The sequence below is a fragment of the Phyllopteryx taeniolatus genome, chromosome 16 (assembly GCF_024500385.1).
Source record: "Phyllopteryx taeniolatus isolate TA_2022b chromosome 16, UOR_Ptae_1.2, whole genome shotgun sequence".
In the NCBI taxonomy this organism is placed as follows: Eukaryota; Metazoa; Chordata; class Actinopteri; order Syngnathiformes; family Syngnathidae; genus Phyllopteryx; species Phyllopteryx taeniolatus.
In genome coordinates this window covers 20,708,527-20,732,049 of record NC_084517.1, presented here as the reverse complement: position 1 = coordinate 20,732,049, position 23,523 = coordinate 20,708,527, and the positions used below count along the sequence as shown (strand labels likewise).

The window sequence follows — 23,523 nt, the reverse complement described above, 5'->3', positions numbered from 1 at the left end:
GAGAATACCCCCCAACTCAAATATTGGGTCTTAAATGAGGCTTGTTCAGAAGGTACATTTACAGTGAGGTATATTCTTGACAATCACAGATGAAATCTCGATTTCAACAAATAATCTAGACCACTGGGCTCTTCCAGAATATATTCTGACCCCGGGAAATAAATAGGATTTGCCTTGAGTATTATTCCAATCCTGAAGTATAAATAGGAAAAATGAACATGATATCAGACATGAAACCTGGAGGAAATACTGAACTGTGACAGAATATACACTAACCTATATGAATAAAATAGACCACTTGGATATCTAAGAGAACATATTTTCCTAATCTGAGGTATATCCTAATGCAGGGGTACAGTATATATTACACAATCCCAGGCCATACTTGGGGTATACTGTAAACTTGATTTTTCCAGAATATACTCTAACATGGCAGAATAAATCTGACAAATCCATCATCCCGAGTTACAAATCAGACTAGTCCAGAATATACTCAAATTCTAAAGCTCATAAACGGTTCTCGTTCAGATGGTACACTAATGTTGTGGTACAGTACATACTGGACCATCAGAGAATATACCATAGGGGTAGATACTGGGTTACCTGGGGTAGATACTGGGTTATCCCAGAATATACCCTTATCCCGAGGTACAAACCACCAGACAAGTCCAAAATATACCCAAACTCTAACCTGTCTGTATACTCTGGACCATCACAGAAAATACTCTAACCCAGAGGAAGAAGAATGTTCAAACGGTGACAGGAAGACGTGATCTGGATTCATCAGATCAGTGTGTACGCATTTTTACGTAAGCGTGCATTTGAGTTTCTTTATGATGCAGAATCTCGCCGCAATCCCGAGGTGGGGGACAGGTCAAATAAACCTCACATACATCAACATTTGCAACCCCACCTCCTTCTCCACACATAAGGGGCTTTTTGGGTGGGCGGGAAGACCAGCGCAGCGAGGAAAGTTGTCATCGCAGTCAACTCAGGGGAGATTCGCAGATGTTTGTCTTGTTCCAAAAAAAGAACATCGGAAATTGTTCCATCATGCATCCAAGCTCAAAAGTTCAAACTCATCAAAGTCCACCCCCAAAAAAATCCTGTTTGTAAGCTTTTCATTCAATTATTGTATGAATTTCCATTGTTTCCCCGATTTAAACAACAGCTGGTTTAGGGCAGTCAGTAAATTTGAAATGGTGGCTATACGGTTGGTTACCTTAGTCCCAAGGAATATACCGAACTACCCCTTGATATACCTTAGTGCCAAAATAGACTACACCAGGAAATACCCTAATCTCAAAGAATATACCAGACTATCCCCAAATATACCCCAAATAAGAGGAATAAACAAAACGATCAAGTTTATAGACTGATCCTGGGGTATGGATGGATAAGCGTAGAATATACCCAATCTCTAACAATGAGCCAATAAACATGGCTATCCAATAACTCTGGGGTTCGGTAAATACCCTGATCCCATGGTAAATATCAGATTTATCCAGAATATACTGTACCTAAACTCTAAAATTGGGTTATTAACAGGACTGGTTCCAAAGTTACAATATTTCTGGGCCCATCACAGAATATACCCTAACCAAGGGAATAAACCAGGTTATTATTTATTGGTTCATATATGGATTCAACACCTGTTGTAGTCCTCGCCGGACTAACCCATTGAGTGGGAATGAATTAGTTGAAAATCAGCTATGTGAACCACTACACTTCAAATATACCCTGACCTTAACCCAGTGCTGTAGATTGGATTATCCTTGAATAAACCCACAAGGTTTTCTCCGGCAATTGCGGCCTGGATAATTCGTTTTATTGGCATGAAGTTGACCTATCAACGATGACAGCCCACGGAATGCGCAGAAAGCACATGGTTCATCACCTGTTTGTGCCGTCGCTATATAACCACGGGGAATGTGTCCTGAGCGCTGGCACGCATTCAGGGAATGCAGAGACATTTCCTTCCCAAATCTAATAGTGCCCGGTGCCAGATAATCAAATTAAATTGTCAGTTTGCAGACAAAAAATAAATAAATAAATGAATCAATAAATCTAGTGTGCAGGAACATTTTGGGTGAATATTTGCGCTCGGATGTCTTTTGTGTCATCCTCTGATCACAACAGTCTAGATGATGAAAACATACATTTCAGTTGGAGCTCCAAGAGACTCCACACGATCGTGAAACCAAAGTACAAAACCACAACAGCAACTAAATCCATTCTTTTCCCGTCCTTTCTCGACATGTTCTGTTTTTGCAATCATCATTTAAAGAGTCAACAGCAATTCCCTTACCAACTTACGCTACAGGGCTCGCTCTGGGAAGTATCCGTGTCTCCTGCAAAACACCCCAAAAAGCCGCGGTGTGTTTCCATTACGGCTGTTACACGAGAAGTCTCATTTGGAGGATGGACTGAGTGACAGCGTTGAGTGGTTTTCCACGGCGTGAGCAGGTACAGCGAATGTGAAGCAGCCACACAAAGTGTTCTATTGAGTGCCAGTGAGTGCGGTCGGGCGTATTGCCAGGCACCTTTCGGCACCTCGCACTTGAAGAGGTTTTAGCGAGCTTACGAGCCGTGGCTGTCATTGCCTGCTGTGCTGATACCGCCGGCTATCGCGCTGAATGCGTTTACAGGCGCTTTTGTTTTTGCTTCTGTCGAAATCACTTTACATTGCTACAAAGTCTCCTGCTTGGGTGGAGCAGCAGCAAACTCTGCTAAAGCGGTGTACACCAATACCGACAATCAGACTGAACTAGATCGTTGTCCCTTGCTTGCGATCAAAGTTAGCAAAGGCCCGATCATTGGATGTCTTAATGATTACCATGAGCTATTATCCTGTGGTAAGGGGTGTGTTAAGAAGAAATTTTCCTCCAGGGTCTGCTCAGAAAATGCTCTGGGCCGACGATATTAAATGTTAAACCTCTTCAATATTTACAATCGGCGGCACGGTGACCGACTGGTTAGAGCCTCTGCCTCACAGTTCTGAGGACCGGGGTTTAATCCCCGGCCCTGCCTGTGTGGAGTTTGCATGTTCTCCCCGTCCCTGGGTGGGTTTTCGCCGGGAACTCCGGTTTCCTCCCACATCCCGAAAACATGCATGGTAGGTTAATTGACAACTCTAAATTGCCCGTAGGTGTGAATGTGAGTGCGAATGGCTGTTTGTTTATATGTGCCCTGCGATTGGCTGGCAACCAGTTCAGGGTGTAGCCCGCCTCCTGCCCGATGATAGCAGGATGGGCTCCAGCACGCCGGCGACCCTAGTGAGGAGAAGCGGCTAAGAAAATGGATGGATGGAATATTTACAATCGCAAATCCTTGAGCGAAGTATACACATTCTGACAATCGGAACAAGTTTGGAGTATTGACTTTTCTTCCTGGATCTGCTCAGAAAATCCTTATGGTAAAAGTAATGTTAGCTACAATATAGACTAGCTTCTATTTTTTCTACAACTACTCTTTCTTCTTTGTATTCTCTATCAGTCTGGAAGCCCTGTGGAGGTCAGTGTTGGTACTATGACAGATATCATGTGTGATATACATTTTGTGTTCACCAATCAATGTAACAGCAGTGAGCACAGACACAGATTTCTTATATTTCCCTCCGAGTCGTGTGTGGGGTCACTGACCTTTTAAGATTTTAAAAATCGGTACTTTTGAAACCTTCTTAAAATGGTGACAAGTTTCCGTTGCCCATGTGGCGGTGACCGGCTGTCTCACACCACTCGTTAGCTAAAAGAGCAGTTGCCGTGGTGATAGTGCAGACAATCGCCAACACACGCCGACAAACGAACACCTGCGAGCATTCACAGGAAAAACAGATGTAGCGGAAAGCACAGTCCGACTGGTGGTGGCGATACTTCCCCGGCCGGGTGAGACAACAACAATAGCGTCCATTCTGCACTGTCCCTCCCCTCCACACTTGTGACAAATGACCTCAGGGCAGGGGTGGTTTCGGGGTGATGGTTGGTGGTGATACTTATGTCACTGGAGCGACATAGCAGAAAGTGACTGAACTGGACAATCGCAAAAAAAACCAAAAAAACGACTCATACCCGCACAACAGATGACTGACTCCCGTATATTTGGTTCCATCAGCCCACAATTCCTGCTGTTTATGTACATTACAAGTACATTACAGTCAACCCCCGCATTTTTTTTTTTTTTTGGGGTCAACCATGCTCCATTATTTGCTGAAAAACTCACCTATTCCTCTGGCCAAACCAGTGACGATATTGCTTTGGTGCCGTCTTTTCCTTGGCGCCAACTTTTCCTTGGTGCCAAGGAACAATGTTGCAATGAATTGAGGAGCTTCATTTAGACAAAAGTAGTCCTCTGCTTCCAACTTGTGGCATCTACAGGCAATTACAGTACAATATAAACTTTTTCAGGGTGGTGTCACTTGCAAAATTCGTGACAGGGCTCAGTCCTAATCATGTACACCACGGATGTGTACATGATAGGGTTTGGTGTTTGTGTGGATGAATGTATGTATGTATGAATTTTGATGTTCCTAAATCAAGACCAGGCCAGTTGGAGCAATATATATATATATATATATATATATATATATATATATATTTTTAGTTTATGTATTTCATTCTCAAATATGGGAGTGACTCTTTGACATTATGTTAAAACTTCTTTTCCTTTGGACTTGTCCCTTTAGGGGTCGGCACAGCGCGTCATCCTTTTCCATGTAAGCATCCTTTTCTCCTGCATCCTCCTCCCGAACGCCAACTGCCCTCATGTCTTCCCTCACAACATCCATCAACCTTCTCTTTGGTCTTCCTTTAGCTCTCTTGCCTGGCAGCCCCATCCTCATCATCCTTCTACCAATATACTCACTATTTCTCCTCTGGACGTGTCCAAACCATCGAAGTCTACTCTCTCTAACTTTGTCTCCAAAACATCGAACCTCGGCTGTCCCTCTGATGAGCTCATTTCTAATTTTATCCAACCTGGTCACTCGGAGAGCAAACCTCAACATCTTCATTTCCGCCACCTCCAGCTCTGCTTCCTGTTGTCTCTTCAGTGCCACTGTCTCCAATCCATACATCATGGCTGGCCTCACCACTGTTTTATAAACTTTGCCCTTCATCCTAGCAGAGACTCTTCTGTCACATAACACACCTGACATCTTCCTCCACCCATTCCAACCGGCTTGGACCCGTTTCTTCACTTCCTGACCACACTCACCATTACTCTGGACGGTTGACCCCAAGTACTTCAAGTGCTCCACCGTTGCTATCTCTTCTCCCTGTAGCCTCTGTCTTCCCCCACCACCCCTCTCATTCCTGCACATATATTCTGGCTTACTTTGGCTAATCTTCATTCCTCTGCTTTCCGGTGCATGCCTCCATCTTTCTAACTGTTCCTCCACCTGCTCCCTGCTTTCACTGCAGATCTGCGAACATCATGGTCCACGGGGATTCCAGTCTAACCTAATCTGTCAGCCTATCCATCACCACTGCAAACAGTAAGGGGCTCAGGGCTGATCCCTGGTGCAGTCCCACCTCCACTTAATTGCTGTTAATATTTTAAGGGGGTCCTTCTAAGGATTTCTCACCTGGACCCAAAAACTTTGGGAACCCCTTGCCCTAAACCAAGCATGATTGTCATCATCTTCTTCTTCTTAAGCAATATATATGTCATCCGTGGTTATTAACGCGGCAAGAGTCTCCTTCTGGTCATATCAAAGCAACCGTATCACGTTTCCTTCTGGAATAGCCCAAAAATAGGCCGGACGCAGGAGTGTAATATGACTGTGTGAGGTTAGCGCATGTAGCGCTCAGCTGAGGCTTGGCATGATACCAAACAAGCTCAGTAGAGTGTGTGCAGTGTGTGTGTGTGTGTGTGTGTGTGTGTGTGCGCGCGTGTGTGTGTGTATAGTGCACAGATGTGGAGGCACTGACGGATGTATTATGGACAGATGTACTCTGTGTTTAAGCATCTGCAGCTGTGCAGACACGCACATGTGTGTCCAATGCGTGTTGGGTGTCTGTTGTCAGATGTCCGCGTGTGTGTTTGTGCGTCGTGTGTGTGTGTGTGTGCATGTGTTCACGTGTGTGCGTGTGTTAGCATCACACTGGGCTTCACATATGAGGCAACGAGAGTCATCTCATTATCTTATGGTTCTCCAGCAAGTTTTTGCTAATTTGCAGACATTAAACACAAAAAAAGCACAAATACTAAGCAAAAAAAATAAGTGTGATAAAATAGAATTTAGTAGGAAATCATACTAAAATTTCTGTATATTAGCTTGTCTCCTTATTATGACATCATAGTGTGTGCTGTTACCTTCAGATGGGGGCATTTTTATGTTATTTCTGTTTTTTGTGATATTAAAAATTAGTATTTTTTGATATTATAAATTATTATTTTTTTATTTCATTTAAATTAAGTATGATATAAAAAAATTAACAAAATATGATATTTTGCCATTATTTACAATTGGAGAGAGGTTATGACGCATTATTTTTAGTATTATTTACAAGTAAGATTTTGCACACAATACCAAAAATGTGCTGGTATATTTGGGGTAGCCATAATTAATATTATTTAATTATCTATTTAAAACAGTATTTTTTTTTAACTTAAATAACAATAATAATAATAATAATAAAAATAAACAATTAGCAATACCGTTGTTATTTTTTTCAGAAAATTCAATATTTGTTTTCTATTTTCTTTAACCAGGAGCTTACAAAAAAAAGAAGACATATTTAAAAAAAAAAGAGTCCAAATGAGTGTAAATGTACATTCGAGCAATTGGCAGTAACTGTCGTGCTGTAGTGCCTCCACGAACCTCATGACGAGCTTCATTGCTAACCACTACAATTGGCACTGCAGCCTAATTAAGACCTCGCCTCCACCACGAACAGTTTATGGCCCAACGGAGTGCCACTGAGGAATAGCTGGGCCTCTAATGATGCTTAACAGGCTATGTTTTACAGCTGCATATACAGATTTAAAAAAAAAAAAAAATGTAATGTGAATCACCTATTTTATTTATGTATTCTTTTTTTTTTGTATTTTCGGAGGAGGCGCTTCGACGAGACAGGAATTGATTTTACAGGGCAGGGCCCCCCGCAAGTAATGACCTGGAATCCAGCTCGAGCGATGTAATAAACAATTACTGGGATTACACCGACGTAGAGCCTCATAAACACTCCAAGAGGAGACAACACCTGAAATCTGACTGCAGCCGCTACCTCATCGGACGACAATGTTGGGCCGCTTTTGCGGCGGCGGGAAGTAACCAAGTACAAATACTTTTGTTACTGTACTTAAGTACAATTGTTCACGTTTCTCCACTTGACTTAAGTTTTACTTTCACACTCTGCATTTGAAAACACGTGAGATTTCTTTACCGCTTTTTCCAGACCGAGTACGAATACAGTTTTTACATTTGACTACTACCGATACTTGATAATGCCATTGTGATGAAAATATGCTATTGTTCAAAAACACAAAACACAAACTTTTCTTGAACATGGCATAACTTTCACTCAGATGCTGACTTTTTCGATTAACAAATTGACTTGGAAAAGATAAGAAAACCCTTGTTGATAAAATGTTACATACAAATTGCATTCAATATATGTTTGAGCATGATACCAGTTTGGCCCTGGAATAGGTTGTTGATTCAATTATTTTCATGACATTTTCCACGCATACACACTCGCTAGCATTCATTACCCACAAACCACTGCAACCACCACCGCCAGTATCTTAGCCATCAGTCATTGCCCTGGGGGCTAATCGCTTGAAATAAATCCAATAACACAAAACACAGACGCGAGCATTTAATTACAGCAATTTGGGACACGCGTTTTTTTTTTTTTTTTTTCCGGCAACGTGCATATACTGCTGTCTTTATTGACGGGCATGCTCGGCTAATTGCAGCCTGTGCGATTATGTAATTTAACTGTATTTAACCGCGTTAGCGGAATGGCGGCACTACCCGGAAAGAGCGAGAGAAGAGCATGTGTCCCCCCCGATTGAATCAGCTGATGAGCTGATAAGGAGGAAGACGGAGAAGAGACCTCAACAACATAAGGCAATCGGTTTCCTGCTGAAAGTTTGATTACCTGCAACCGAGACAGCTGACTTTTTTTTTTTTTTTAAATTAAACTTTTTTTTTAACCCAAGCTACTTTAAGCCGTTGTATTGGATATTATTGAAAACAAAACAAAACAAAACGATATTATGCAGGAAAAGGTTCAGTGACCGCAAGCATCATGCTGAGCGCTGAATGCAAACTGATTTGACCCCAACGACCTAAGCCCCTTGTGTCACGTACAATACAAAATGATTCGGTTCTTGACTACATTTCCAAGAGGGTTAATGTGTATAAAAATATATTATGCTGAAAACAAAAATGTTTTCTTGTAAATGTGTTTTTCTGGTGATATTAGACCCAATTCTTGTAGAACTTCATTGAACATGACTGTAAACATTTTATAGTAAATGCCATAATTTGATATTATTAATGCAGTAATTAAATACAAGAGAAATTAAAAAACAACAATTGATAAAATAGGAATATTTTAAAATAAAACAAATGAATACAAATAAATACAATAAAACAAATTATTGTTATGGAATGAAATAAGCACAAAAACTATTATTCCTAAATAAATCAATTATTGCAATATGAAATATATAAATCTCATAAAAAATTAATATGTACATTTTTTTTTTAATTCTAAAAAAAAATTATTAAATCAAGATGTCAAATTTCTCATAATATTAAACTATTCTTGCAAAATGACAACTAATTTATCATTTTATAAACTTTTTAATAGTAAATGCGTGTATTATATTAAGAATAATAAAATACATGATAACAACAATGAATAAAATAGAAATTATGATTATTAAATACAATTATTAAACAAATAGCAAATAAATCACTTACAATAAAAAATATATTATTAATAATAAAATACATGACACATTTAAAGATTAAATGAAATAAATCTTTTAAAATAAAACAAAATACATTAATAGATAACAATTATTACATTATTAATGTCTTTATCAACAACATTCTTAAATTTAAAAAATCTTTCTTGCAGTATAGGATAAGGATCAAATAAACAAACAATACAGTATTAAAAACAATACCATTATTATTGTCAAATAAAGAAATAATTACTATAACCTTAAATAAAACAATACTAAATCAAATATAAAATGACTAAAAATGAAAGTGAATGTATAAAATGAATACAAGACAATGAAATAAATAAGAATATTATTTCTTGATATTTTAATTATCATCAATAGTAGTTAGTTGCAACAAAACAAATAAAAAATGACTGAGAGGATCTAAATGGGAGGAGGAGGAGGATTTTGTTGAAGACGCCAGAGAGAGGAGCAGAGAGGCCATGAGGGCGGAAGTGTGCGTGAGCCGCGAGGAGAGCAGGACATGTGGTCAGGGTCAAGGTTCATCTCACCCCCATTATGTCCCCACCCACCCCAACCCAAGGCCCGTTGCACGCAGGAAGTCCAAACACACACGCGAACATATGAGTGTAACATTCCACGTTGCTCCTTCAGGCTTGAGCCGGTAACAGTCCCGCTGCAGCCCAGCGATGACCTGCTCCAGGAGCCCATAAACTGCAGCCCACCCACCCAGAGAGGGAGAGGAGGGGCGGGTGGGCGTCCTGGAGAAGCGTCTTCTCCTTACAGAGTGCACAGCATCCCGATAAAAGTGAACCCGCGCGCAAATCCATGGCGCTATCTGGTGCGCCGTAGCCAAGATAAATAAAAAGCAGGGGGGATTTGGAGGGCGTCCCATTACCAATAGGCCACAATAGTACAGTAGACTGTTGTAAAATGTATGATCTTCTCATAATAGCTGATATTGAGAAAAAAAACTGCTTGTTGTGGCTGAATAATGTCACTGCAAATTGTGATTGTTCAGGTTTCGCTGGCTGCAAAATTAGAATTTAACATATTTATTTATTGACTTTACAAAAGCTGAAACTTGACCATAGAAGAGTGTTGCTCTGTGATGCACGTTACCTGCTCTTCTGTTTGTTCCTCCTTGGCAAGGTCATGCAAATACGCCGTCGGCTGGAGGAGGAAGTGAGAAACTAGTTTGCACGCTGTTACTTTGCTTGCATGCCAATCACGGCAGGCAAGTTACGGGACAGTTGCACTACACCAGTGTTTCCCAACCCTTTTTTTAAGCAAGGGACATTTTTTTTTTTACATTAGAAAAGATATCACTAAACAAACAAACATGTCACAAAAGGTACATATACTGAAGTGTGAAATTTTGGCCTGTTTAGTTGAACACAAAGCTGTTACAGTTCACCCTCACTATAGCAAAATATTGTGCGTAACAGACACTCCCCTAAAATGGTTTATAATTGCTTATATTAATTATTTAAACTGTAAATACACACAAACTATGATGCCAAAGGACTAATATTATTCTCATCTTACAACATTACCCTTACAAAAGAAATGCCTTACAGAAATAAAACGGAAAGCAAAAACAAACACATGCGGTGATGGTTCAGGCTAAACTAATCTCCTCTCACTGACAAAGATTTTTGAAAAGTTAAGATGTATTACTTCAACATATTTCAACAAGACACAAGTGACTACTTTCCTATAAGCTAGGGCTTGTTGTTACAGAAAGAGCCCAAAGCTACACTGAGATTCCACAAATAGCTGATTGTCTAGCGAATAGCTGAGGATAGGTACCAAAGAAAAAAGCACAAATTGGGAACTTTAGAAATAGAAAACCCTGAAAAGGCGGGGCTTCACTGAACTGTATTCTGTTGCATGAATGGCAACAGGTTGAAAGAAGTGCATTTAATTGTTTTGCCTCTCACTATACGTCGCGGGCATAGTTAGATGAACAAAAAAAATATTCTTTCTATCCATCCATTTTCAATACCGCTTATCCCGGATTCAAACCCTCAACCTCAGCACTGTAATAAAAAAAAATTTTCAGACCAATTCAGTGACATTGGATTATTTCCTGCGGCACATCTGATGATCTTTCAGTGCATGCTAATGTGCCGCGGCACAGCGCTTGTGAATCGGCGCTTGACACAACTAACAAATGTTCCTTTAGCTTAGAAAAATGTTTATAAATGGCCTCCTTTCAGACAAACTGTTTTTTGTTGTTGCGCTTTAGCTATAACAGAGCTCGGCTTATCCGCGGGGATGTGTTTAGTACGGAAAAATGCCTGGCAGCTTGTTGTCGATGGAATAACAGTGTGACGACTGTTCCGAACACCGACCCAGATGCAATTAATGACTGGAGGTCTGGTCATGAACTTGTGGCCTGCCCCTATAATGAATGTGCTGGTGGGCCATTTCGCGTGAAGGGCAACTTGTTGGGCTTTCGACTCTTTTGGCTCCTCCATAGGAGCTTCATTTAGCTTATCAGTGCCTCAGCAGATGTGTGTGAAGGCCAGATGTGTTGGGCACCTGTAGCGTGCTGTCAATACTGAGGAGAAGGCTGACAGGACAGTAGGGCTTGTCCACACAGATGGGTCACACAGGCCCGCCATTGTATACGCACACACACACACCTGGAAGTGGTACTGCGCTAAGGCAGCAGCTGTCTGTCTTGCTCTAACTGACCCACGCGTGCGCTTGGCCGTGAGGCGGCAGGGGTCGAACAACGGACCGCTGACCTTCTGCCGTTCACTTTCCGCCACGAATGGGCTCGCTAATTCAGCTGTTTTTATTTCTTTCTTTATTTTTGTCTTGGGAAGACGAAGTAGTAAATTTTATATGGGGAACTAAGGGGTCTTCCACATCAAACGTATAAACCGGCTTTACGCACTGCTTTGGTCAATCTGGAACAGACAAGTTGAATATCCAAACTGTTCCCATAACATCAAAGTCAGGGGCTACATATTATGGTTTGATAGATAATTGTCCAAAATTGATAAATGAAAACATGAGATTTCAGATTAAAGTTTCAGTGTTTGGGGTTAGGTTTAGGGTTTGGAGTCAATGGCTCGAGATCGGGTCTAGGATTAGGGTTAGGCAAAATTGCACTAAATGTCTTGGTAAAATGATGAATTAAGATTTAGGGTTACAGTTAGGTTTAGGGTTTAGGCAAGGTGGGGCAAGGCAACTTTATTTGTAGAGCACAATTTGTACACCAGGCAATTCAACATGCTTTGCAGCTTCATAAAATAACAAGAAAGAAAATAAAATCATCCAAAAAGCATAAAAATAATCATTAATTAAATCAAAAGTGAGGAGTGCAGATAAATTACTTTCAAATGTCATATGCTAACAACTAAATAGAACTGATTTCAGCCTGGATTTGAACATTTTCAAAGTCAAGGCCTGTCTCACATCTTCTGGAAGACTGTTCCAGATTTTAGGAGCATAACTTTGAACCGCAGCCTCAGTCCAGACTCAAGGCACCAGTATGACACCACTCCCTAAGGTTCTCAGAACCCAAGAAGGTTCATATGACTATAACATATCAGAGGTTTAGGTTTCTGAGTTAGGGTTAGTGCTGAGGTGCTAGGTGTTGGGGTTAGGGTCTAGGATAAGAGTGAAGTTTAGACACAGTTGTAAAAAATGTTGTTGCAAGATGAAAGGTAAGATTTAGGGTAGGTTTTTGAGGCTGGGTGAAGGGTTTATTTTCCAGGGAATAGGGTTAGAGTTGGGGTCTAAGAGTTGGACATTTACACAATTATCCAAAATGTGTTCACAAGGGCGGCACGGTGGCCGACTGGTTAGAGCGTCAGCCTCACAGTTCTGAGGTGCGGGGTTCAATCCCCGTCCCCGCCTGTGTGGAGTTTGCATGTTCTCCCCGTGCCTGCGTGGGTTTTCTCCGGGCACTCCGGTTTCCTCCCACATCCCAAAAACATGCATTAATTGGAGACTCTAAATTGCCCGTAGGCATGACTGTCAGTGTGAATGGTTGTTTGTTTCTATGTGCCCTGCGATTGGCTGGCAACCAGTTCAGGGTGTACCCCGCCTCCAGCCCGATGACAGCTGGGATAGGCTCCAGCACGCCCGCGACCCTAGTGAGGAGAAGCGGCTCAGAAAATGGATGGATGGCGGGTGTTCACAAGGCGAAGAGTTTCGATTTAAGCTTAGGGGGGTTGGGCTCAGGTTTCTGGTTAGGATTCAGCGGCTAGGTGATGGGTTAGCCATAACTGTAAAATGTGGAAGAAAGATTCAGGGTTTGGATTTAGGCTTAGGTTAGACGAACAATTGTCCAACATGTCTTGGGCCTAGGTTCAGGGGTTGGGGTTATGGTCTTGGGTTGGATACTAGGGGATGGGGTTTGGGTCTAGGGTTACAGTAAGACATAAGTGTCAAAAATATCTTGGTAATATGAATGATTTAGATACAGTTTTAGGGGTTGGTGACTAGGGACTGCAAGTCAGGAAGTAAGGCCATCTTCAAAACTGTGTTGGGAAAGTCAAACGTCCTCAGCTCTAGTTTGGAAGTGTTGAAAAAATAAATATATATATATATATATATATATATATATATATATATATATAAAATCCCACGCACAAGGCGATACATCATCAAATCTTGGATGTTTTTCTATGATTTTTTGTTCCAAAACAAGGACCGGTGGAACAAATTGTGTTTGACCTTGGAACTTCAACTGAATACTTCCACATTTTCATATTGTAACAAACATTGTTCAAGTCATCTAGTGGTGACTCAGGACACAACCCAAATCCAGGTCAACAACCTTCAAGTTAAACCTTTCCCATAAATTCTTCTAATCATAAATCGTTAATTTTCTAATCCAAAGTGCCATTTCCTCCGCCAGCTATGTGTTCATAATTAATGTCCACAGGGTAAACAGTCCATAATGGAATTCCTCATCCAAAACCTGACAACAAATAAATCAGCCAAGGTATGTGTGAGGGCTGATTGTTGCGCTGGCAGCCAAGACAGAGATATAGAGCAGATCTGATTAGAGGTCGTCTCACACCATAATTCAACGCAAAATTCTTTGGCCATTGTTGCAATGGCGAGCTGATCCCGAAAACACTCCGCCATGAGGGCAGTAGATTGGAAAATGCAGATGTCAGATAGTCCCCAGGCCCGTCCTCGCCTCCACTCTTGATCTCTCATCTTTTGATTTATTCCTTTTCTGTGTGGTGGCCAGCCAGGCGGGACAATGGCGCCTTTCATAATCGAAGCTGTGTTCCCACTAGCTGTACCCTGGCCCGCGATCCCGGAGCCCCCCATTCTGCACCAGTTTGATTTGACCAAGGCATGAGGACTGCGTCGACAGAAATCACAGCAGTCGGACTGGATACTTTCCCAACTCCGGTTGTTTGTTTGGTAACCAAATATAGTAGTGCCTTGACATACGAGTGACCCGACTTACCAGTTTTTCAAGATACGAGCAGTCCTTCGGAAGATTGTTTTGCTTTTACTTGCTGGCAAAAATTCAATAAGCTATTTAATGCTGCTCCCTGTTGACGTTTACTATTTACTGAGAATTATACATTGTGTATTTAAAACAGCCGCAATGCACAAAAAATACAGAATGCCATTGACGGGATGACGAATACTAACAGGCATACATTCTTTATACTTTGCGAAATAAAAAGACGAGTATTGCTGCAGCTAACGGAGTCCCTACCTGAGGTGGCCATAACATGCACACCAGAAGGAGCAGCACAATGACCAGTGAGTTGAAGCGAATCAATGTGGCAAAAACTGTTTAATTCTTTACATTCTCTTTAATTATGTCATTACTATATGTTTTTATAACGTACAATATTATACATTCATAAAAGAATGTAAAGAAACAAACTGGTTTTATAAAGTGTCATTTCTGTACATTGGGACAAGCCGAAAGTCATGACAACAATGCTGGGCGAGTTACGCAATTTATGTTTATTGAAGCTGTCTACTTGTTTTCCTTTATTGCTTATTGACTCCTTGAATACGTTTTTACACAGTATGTTTTTACAAAATCGCCACAGATCCCTAGCTGCTAGCGGCTGGACAGGCTAGCTAGTTGAAAGGGACACGTTTCCTAGTTATAATTAAAGAAAAAGACGAAACGACTAACCAAAAAACTGATTATCTGAGTCTGAGCAATCTCACCAAAGAAATTTATTTGTTTTTTGACAAATTGCATGACTTTTTGTACAAATTGTACTAAATTGTGGTGAGTATAAGCCGCTGCAGGACATGTTGGAAGTGACTGTTTGCCTCGGTATTAGTCAAGCGAAGGATGAAAATAGTCAACAAAGTGATTTGAACTGGACAATCGTCGGGGTGATCTCACTACAGGAAACAAGGCCGTGTTTTCAGCTGACATGAACTTGAAGCAAAGGGTGTGGGAGGAAGATATGGAATGAGAAAAGAGAGATCTGGGCTGCAGGGAATGAAGGAGGAGTAAAGAGCACAGGCAAATGAGGAAGGGGGGTGTCCAGGGGTCACGTTGTCTCCCCCCACCACCTCCATGTATTCGTCTCAGAGCTGCAGGGAGGCTGACCGCACATCGCCGCATCTTAGAAAGAAGCCCTTTCTTTCCTGCAGGCCCTCGGCTAATGCAATTGAGAGAAATTAGTATAATTATGCGTCATATTGGAGACTGAGGAGGCAATGTGGCCGGTGGGACGGGGAGCGGGGAGGGCGACGCCGCCGTGGGAATTTGCTGACGGGAATAACTAATTCATCGGCTACTTTTCCATTTATTAGAGTACATTCTTGCATTGATGACATTACGGCTAATCGAATAAAGGGCTCCTGGAATGCCAAATCTTTCTCGAAATGTGATTCCGCTAATGCAAAAATGGCCCCTGCCCCGCTGCTGCCTGGTGTACGACTGAAACCGTCGCCCGCCAATATCATTTTCAGCATCGGTGTTCAAAAAGAGTTGCATATACTGTACTGTACTGATGAATATCATTACTGCCCAATAACTGGCACCTATCTCCACATTTTGTTCTTTTATATGAAATAAAAACTCTCATACTGATGCATTAAATGAGTCCATATTGATGCCAAATACTTTGAATAACAATAGAAAACAAGTAAGCTTCAAAACTGAGAACAGGCTCAAGAAAGTTAATCTTTTGGAAAATAATGGAAGCAGGTGAAGTCGAATTGTGCACCAAGGCAAAAAAAAAAAACAAAAAAAAAAAAAAACCTTTAAAACCCAAGACCATAAGTCCACATTTTATCAGTGAGTCAGAAGTATTCGCGCAAATGGCAACGTGAAAAAAAAAAAAAAAAAGTTTAAAGTTACCAAAAAAATTCACAAACATATATACAAAATCTACAAAAGTAGATATACAAGTTGTTTAAATAAAAAAAACTAATTGTCCAAAGTTTTTTCTAAAAGTCCATCTTGAATATTGCATAGCACAGTTTTCGTGTGGAAGCCAAACGTCTTAACTGTTAAATGTATGAAAGTATGTACAGTGTTTGATCGAACAACAAAACTAAATCCAGAGCTTGGACATAGGTGTGCGCACAATGGAGGAAGGAGTTAAGGAAAATGAGTGGCTTGATACATGCGGGGGCCCAAATTTGGGCATTAGTATACTAATTTACCAGATGGAACTAATTAGCATCAAAACAGACTGAGCAAAACCTGTTTAAAAATAATAACTGTATACAAAGTCAAACAAATGGACAGCCCAAATGGGACTCTTACATCCTTGCAACCATTTTGTGCTCATCAGGGTCGCAGGTGAGCCGGACTGATCGCCAGCCAATCGCAGGAACTCTGACTCAAAGCAGAAGTAATGTGTTTAAGATGATGTGTTCAGGGCCCACTAATAGAGTCCTGCATTGAACAGAATTCCGAATGACACAAGAACTTGTTTTCAGCAGGAGACACGACAGTGCACGGTGGAGCCTTGAGGATTCTACAGCATATGATGACATCCAGATGAAGGAAACGATGATGAGGCGACCTTGAGGAAGACAACCTCTTCCTCCCGGACCCCACCCCGCAGGCTTGGAGGGACTGTTTGCACCCCACGGAGGAGCAGGCCTACACATCTACGCTTATATCCTGTTTGGGGAAGGTCGTCTTTTGAAACCCATCTGCTCGACGCTCCCAGTGGCATCATCACACACGCCGATGAGAGCGGAAAATGCAGCGCGAAGAGGCCGGAAAACAACAGTCGCAAAATAAAAGCTGTGTGCAGCCATGAATGGGCTCTCGCAACCCTGTTTTGCTGGTGAATCCTTAAAATAATCAGCATAGCTCGAAACCAGGCTCAGCCCGCATTAGATGGCGTGAGCCAGCGGTTCAAATACATTTGACACCAAGTACCACCTAAAAAAAAAGATCTCAGCCCTCCAAGTACCACCATCATACCCAACATACAATAGGGTCGTGTTCATTTGAAAGCCGCCGGGCCAAATCACACTCGAACGGAAGCTTCAAACCCAAACAGCAGGTTTTCTGTCATTTCCAGCATGGCATCCTGAGACTTTTTTTGTGGGTCTACAGCAGTGATTTCCAACCTTTATGGAGCCAAGTCACATATTTGACAAGTGGAAAAATCTCACGAACCACCATCAAAAAATGTCACAAAAACTGGATACATTAATTACTGTATTTACTTGCTGCCACGGCGGCACGGTGGACGACTGGTTAGAGCGTCTGCCTCACAGTTCTGAGGACTGGGGTTCAATCCCCTGCCCCGCCTGTGTGGAGTTTGCATGTTTTCCCCGTGCCTGCGTGGGTTTTCTCCGGGCACTCTGGTTTCCTCCCACATCCCCAAAAAAACATGCATGCTAGGTTAATTGAAGACTCTAAATTGCCCGTAGGTGTGAATGTGAGTGCGAATGGTTGTTTGTTTATGCGTGGCCTGCGATCACCCGCCTCCTGCCCGATGATAGCTGGGATGGGCTCCAGCGCTCCCGCGACCCTTGTGAGGATAAATGGATGGATGGACGGACTTCCTGCCATCTAATAGAAGAACATTTATTTGTTCTGTCTGTCACCATGCTTCACTGGCATACATAGATGAACCGAGATACATTATTTCTTTTTTTGAGCAATTAAGTAAAATTTGATCATTTCACACGGCGCACCTGAAAAGCGCTCACGGTTGGGAATCACTGGTCTATAGTCACGATAGATGTCCTCACCAAATTTCATGTTGTGAACTAAATGTGGCTTCAGGGGCTGAATGTTCAAGACATTCTGGGTGGGACCTTCATCACACAACGCAACGCTTTTGTGAATTATGGTGAGTCATTAAATTTGGTTGCCATGCTCCACCCACACACAATGCGAAAACAAATGTTTCACAATTTAGTGTCACCCAACTGTAGAACTTGAAGGTTTCGATTTGGTAGCAATTGGACACAATCTTTAAAACAGGTTTGTTACATGCCCCTAAAATGGATGTTTTAAACCAAAATGTCCGACTTCATGTGTCTATTTTGGCAGGCCTTCTAAAGACTTTTTAGGTAGGTCTAATCATGATAGACGTACTAACCAAATTACATGTTGCTAAGTGAATCTGGCGCCAGGCAATGGTCACAACAAACCAAAATGAAAGATTTTTTTTCCCCCTTCCGGCCATAGTGTCTTGAGATTTTTGTGACTCCTCATGAGACACGCAAACAGTTTTTTTTTTGTGTGTTTTTTTTTTTTTTACAATTATGTAAAATGTAAAATGTAATTTTACATTAAAAATGTAAAAAAAAAAAAAAAAAAAAAAAAAAAAGGACACTACAAAACACAATGTAATTAAGTGTTTAACTTATTTTTTTTACACTCGTTAAAGGTTTGACAAATTGTCTATTTTTATCATTTCCAATCGGGAAGATTTGAAATCCCAATTTTTTTCTCTCCCATTGCTATTTTCTTCATCTTACTAAAACGGATAACAATAATTGCGCAACTTCTTTTATTTGCAATGTGATGCAATTCTTTAAAAATCAAATGCTGGAAAATATGACCTTTAAAAAATATATAAATATATATTTTAAAAAAATCAACAGTAGGGCAAATGAAAGCGTGTTTGACACTTCTGCATGTGGCACAGTCTGCGCAGGCTTTCCTGCAAAAAACTAAAACAGATGACTATTACATTTATATGGCAGCTGTGCCATGCATGCGGCGAAAACATGGCACTCCTAATAATCGTTAAATCATATTAATAAACAGAAAAAAAGGGACTTATTGCTACACAAAGTAAATACACAAGAGATTTGCGGTGGGGCTGTGTAATAAAAAAAAGTTAGGGGACTAAAAAGGAGGGGAAAAAAAAGATTGTCAAGGTTGTCGAGAAACCGTATGTTGGCCGTTAATCAGTCATTGGGAGGAGAGGCAGCTCCCTCAGGAAGCAATTAGCCCTGTTGGACCAGTTGCTCATAAAACACTTGGGTTACAAGCTACCCACCAACCAATCGTGGTATTGTGTGTGTGTGTGTGTGTGTGTGTGTAGAAGTGACTAGTACAGCAGGTCAGGTTGTTTGAGTGATCTTTCATCCACAAAACCAATTGTTTGGTGCATCAGTTACCATATGAAGCGATAATTGGGTATAAAGATTGCCGTCAATTAGCTCAGTTACGCTAGTTTTTTTTTTAATCTAATGTGAGGTCTGCAACATCAATCCAAAAAAAAAAAAAAAAAAAAGTGACCACCTAACCTAACAACATTTGGAAAAGTGATGATACGTGAATATATGATTGGATAAAAGTTCCGCAATTGTTATTGTGGCTAATCTAATCGTCAAGTAGGCATGCCAAAGAAAAAAGTGCAGAAAAAGGGATTTTTGACAACAGAAAACCAAATGAAATGCGGCTGCTAACGTGAAAAGTGAAAACGAGCGGCTAAACCTCGGGCTAAATTGTATTTTTAAAACCACATTTTTTTGTATTGCGAAAAGTGCATTTACGCTAGTTAGTTTTTAGCAGCAATAAAAGTCAAATTTAGAAAACATTTTCAGGAAAACAATGCGAAGGAGACTTCCCCCAAAAGAAAAAAAACAAATCAGGTGGCTCATACAAAAAGTGTAAATACTTTGCATCTAAGATAAACAGTTTCAACCCATTTTCTACAAATTTGCCAACATCTCCTGAAAGGATGCTGACCGTTCGGCTCAGTTTTTGATGGACCCTAATTGTATTTTTAATACAGTACAGTTTACAGTGGTGAAGTTTCCATTAAACTTGAGGTTGCAAAAACTTGAATGATTTTTAAAGACACACAGAGAAGCGTCAACAGACTATATAACATGTCCAATCTAATCATTTTTTTTCCCATAATCATTTTTGAATTTGCCTGCTAAATGCAATTATTCACATTCGACATGCATACGAAAAAAAGGAGTTTCTATAATCTAATCTTTGAGTGACTGAAGTCTCTTCATTCAATCAAATTAGATAATTAAAGTCTAGAGTCTAAGACAATTCATTGTCTGTTGACTTCCAACATTGAAGTATTAATAGAAGTCGAAACACTCCGTGCGAGGACTACTCTTTTATTATTGGCTAAATTATTATTATCTGTACCAACAATATTTCACACAACATTTTTGCCAGTAAGTTACGCAAAATCATCTTTTGATGCTTCGCAGAAAGGCTTCACTTTATGCATCTTACGTAACGTAACATTACTAAGTTGTATGCGATGTAAAAACAAAATTCCATTTTTGGTTCTCCGGTCGCCGTGGTGTTTTTTGTGAGATTTGGAATGATTAAATAGAAAGCCAAAGAAAATCAAAACTCATCTCAACGAAGTGCGACATGCTGTGAGGTAATGCATTAAAGCACGACAATATTTCGCAATGAGAATTCCGAATCATTAGGTTCAACTTCACTGTTTGCACCCAAAAATTGGTAACATTCCAACGGACAAGCTCCACTTTCAAGCTACTTCACCTTGAATCGAGTCTTGATCTTGCTGACCGTTCTGAGTTTGGAAAAAAATGTTTTTGACTCATATGCAAAATGCTCTGGCATTGTGTGAACTCTTTTGGAAGGCGTTATTCAGAGTTATGTAAAACTCTTGAGCCTTCAAGCGACTCCAGCTTTAATTGAACACTTTCTTGTGGCTTGGCAGCGTGTTAGCCTCATGCTAATAAAGCTGGTGACTGCAGACACACAAACAGTCACGTGTTCAGAGACTCCCAAGGGGATTGGTTTGCATCTTACAACCATGATGCGACGCACTTTATGTGCGGAAGCCTCCAATGTGTGTCTCACATGAGACTCGAGGTGTGTCTTCGGAGCCGATTTACACACTGTGTGGTCCGGCCTCGAGAAGTCCAGAGAAGAACCTCACCCTTGGTCAACACAAGCGGAGAAGCAAAGAATCTCGACGGAGAAGGTTTTCCCAAAGAATGACTCATGGCAGTAAGAAAGACAGGAGGAGGAGGGAAAGCAGGCTCGATATTTGGATGAAAAAAATGAGTCAGCATTTTTATTTTTAAGTTTTATAACCTCTGCAGAGCACAAGGCAGAAGGTTCTGTTCTGCGTAACTTATAGTACACCAACAAAATGTTGTGGATGCTGCATTGGCCCCAGATCCAAGCAAAGGCAGCAGACATTGCGGACCTCTTCAAAAAGTCAAATCTCCTAACCTTTATATCACCTTTCCTTAACCTGTGTGGAACACATCATCGGGTTGCGGCGAGATAAAAAGACGCTTCCTTTCGAACATAGGAAAAGACAGCACTGTATAAAAATGAATTTGATTCCACTTTCCTTACCGACGTATTTAAATCAACAGGCCATCAACAAAGTTTACAGACTCTAAGCAAAGACACTCAAGCATAAGAAGCAAAGAGAAGAAAACCCAAGGCGATGGAGAAAAAGCGACAGATCATGACTAAGTTACCGTTATGCTACGAAACAATAACTTGCAATGTTAAAATTAGACATCACAGTAGTTTTTTTTATAGCCCATAATTTAAGCCATAAGACAATGAAATGCTGACTTTGAATTTAAGGAAGACTACTGGGGGCAGTGAGTTGTAAGTTGTAAGTGAAGTTAAGCCTCTTTAAGTAGCTCTCGGCAAAAATGACTTTCGTAAAGGATGATGGGTAAACATGCAGTATCTTCTTTCATAAAGGGTGGTCAGGTGTAAACTATGCTAAATGTTGCATCGAGGCACCGTTCATAAAAATGTCCTTCAGGCTCATCTCGCTTAGGAAAAGAAAGAACAAATACCAGAATCCTTCTGTTGCTTAAAACTTGTCACCCACTTGCAATACATAATACTGCCACCTATAGAAATGGAGTGGAACAGTTTCAACCACCACTTTTTACAGCTACTGCTATTTGTTTTAGGATTGCTTTTGTTTATCTTTAACAAATGTCTTCTTATGTACAGTAACACTCTTCATGCAGTGATCCTGCCAAAATAGCTTCATCACAGCTGTAAGTTAAAATAGAGTGAACTATGTGGGTGAATCCAGCAGGGGCACTGTTGATTTAGTCTCATCTAGTTTGCTGTTTAAGTAAAACAACATGACATCAGCTTTGGGAAACAGAGCAATTCTCCTACTCCTTTAAAAAGTAGCTAGTCCAGCACGGACAAAAAAGTAGCACCAAAAACATCCTTCAGGGCCGTGAATTAAGTTTTTTACATCCAAAATAGTTTCAATGTTGACCTTTTCCCAAACTATTAAAGATGGTGTTTAAAAGCGACCGAGTCCAAAATGAGTGAGGAGACAATAACTCTAGCAATCATCGGATGACTTCATAAGAAAAACACTGCAAAATGGTTTGATGTCCAAAGAGGAGCGAGAGAGGCGTGTCAGGGAAAGACCGAAGGAGCGGTGAAAGGCGTGGGAATAATCCAAGGAATTCTCCATCCACACGCTGCTGCTGTTTTTTATGATTATGATCATTATTATTTTTTATGAAGTCAGTCCAGGCCAGTTCAGGTCAGTTCAGTCTCACCCCGCCGCCCCTCCCACCCCCCACCGTTCCTCCTGGCCTGAGGGTCTCGCCCCTTGCTCACATGCTGTTATCCAGCGATTAGCCAGGCCCTCGCAATGGACAGGTGCACCGTCACGCTTCCAACATGCCACTTGAACACCAAACAATACAATTATTATGTTCTGCGAGTCTAGTTATACCCGAGGATTATATTCTGGGTTAGTCTGGTGTATAATCTGGAATCAAGGTATTTTTGGCTAGTCCATTTTGGGACTACAGTATAATCAGCCCAGTATACAACTCAGAATGAGTTAGGGTCGGGGTATATTCCAGTAGATTCGATTTGAAAGCAATTTATCCACTGAGCAGTTTAATAAACACTGGTTCTGAGAATTGCTTCACATCTGTGTTGCATGGAGTCCACCAACATCTGGCACCTATGAATCGCTCTTGCCGCCCTGGACTATTGGACTACATTTCACATTTTTATTGGCTATTGTTTGCCAGGTAGTCAAGTGGGACCGAGGGACATTAATTCAAGCTATATTTCATTATAGTATTAGCATGACTTTACTGATTAACTTTTTTTCTTTTCTTTCCACTTTCTATGTAATGTTGGAGGTAAAATGTGTTTTATTAGTTTTTTTTTAACATTTA

The 23,523-nt window shown here is 40.8% G+C and overlaps 1 long non-coding RNA gene across 3 annotated transcripts in view; it reads right to left on the bottom strand.

Annotated features, from left to right (window-relative positions):
• Positions 1-23,523, bottom strand: part of LOC133466591 (uncharacterized) — a 36,935-nt gene that overhangs the window by 6,648 nt on the left and 6,764 nt on the right. Inside the window, exons 4-5 of one of the 3 annotated variants that reach the window (XR_009784974.1) lie at positions 10,048-10,098; positions 9,447-9,956 (exon numbers count right to left, since the gene is read on the bottom strand). The exons of the other annotated variants lie outside the window; for them this stretch is intronic. This is a non-coding gene — a long non-coding RNA (uncharacterized LOC133466591). Of the gene's footprint in view, positions 1-9,446; positions 9,957-10,047; positions 10,099-23,523 lie in introns of those variants that run through there. 3 annotated transcript variants of the gene reach the window in all.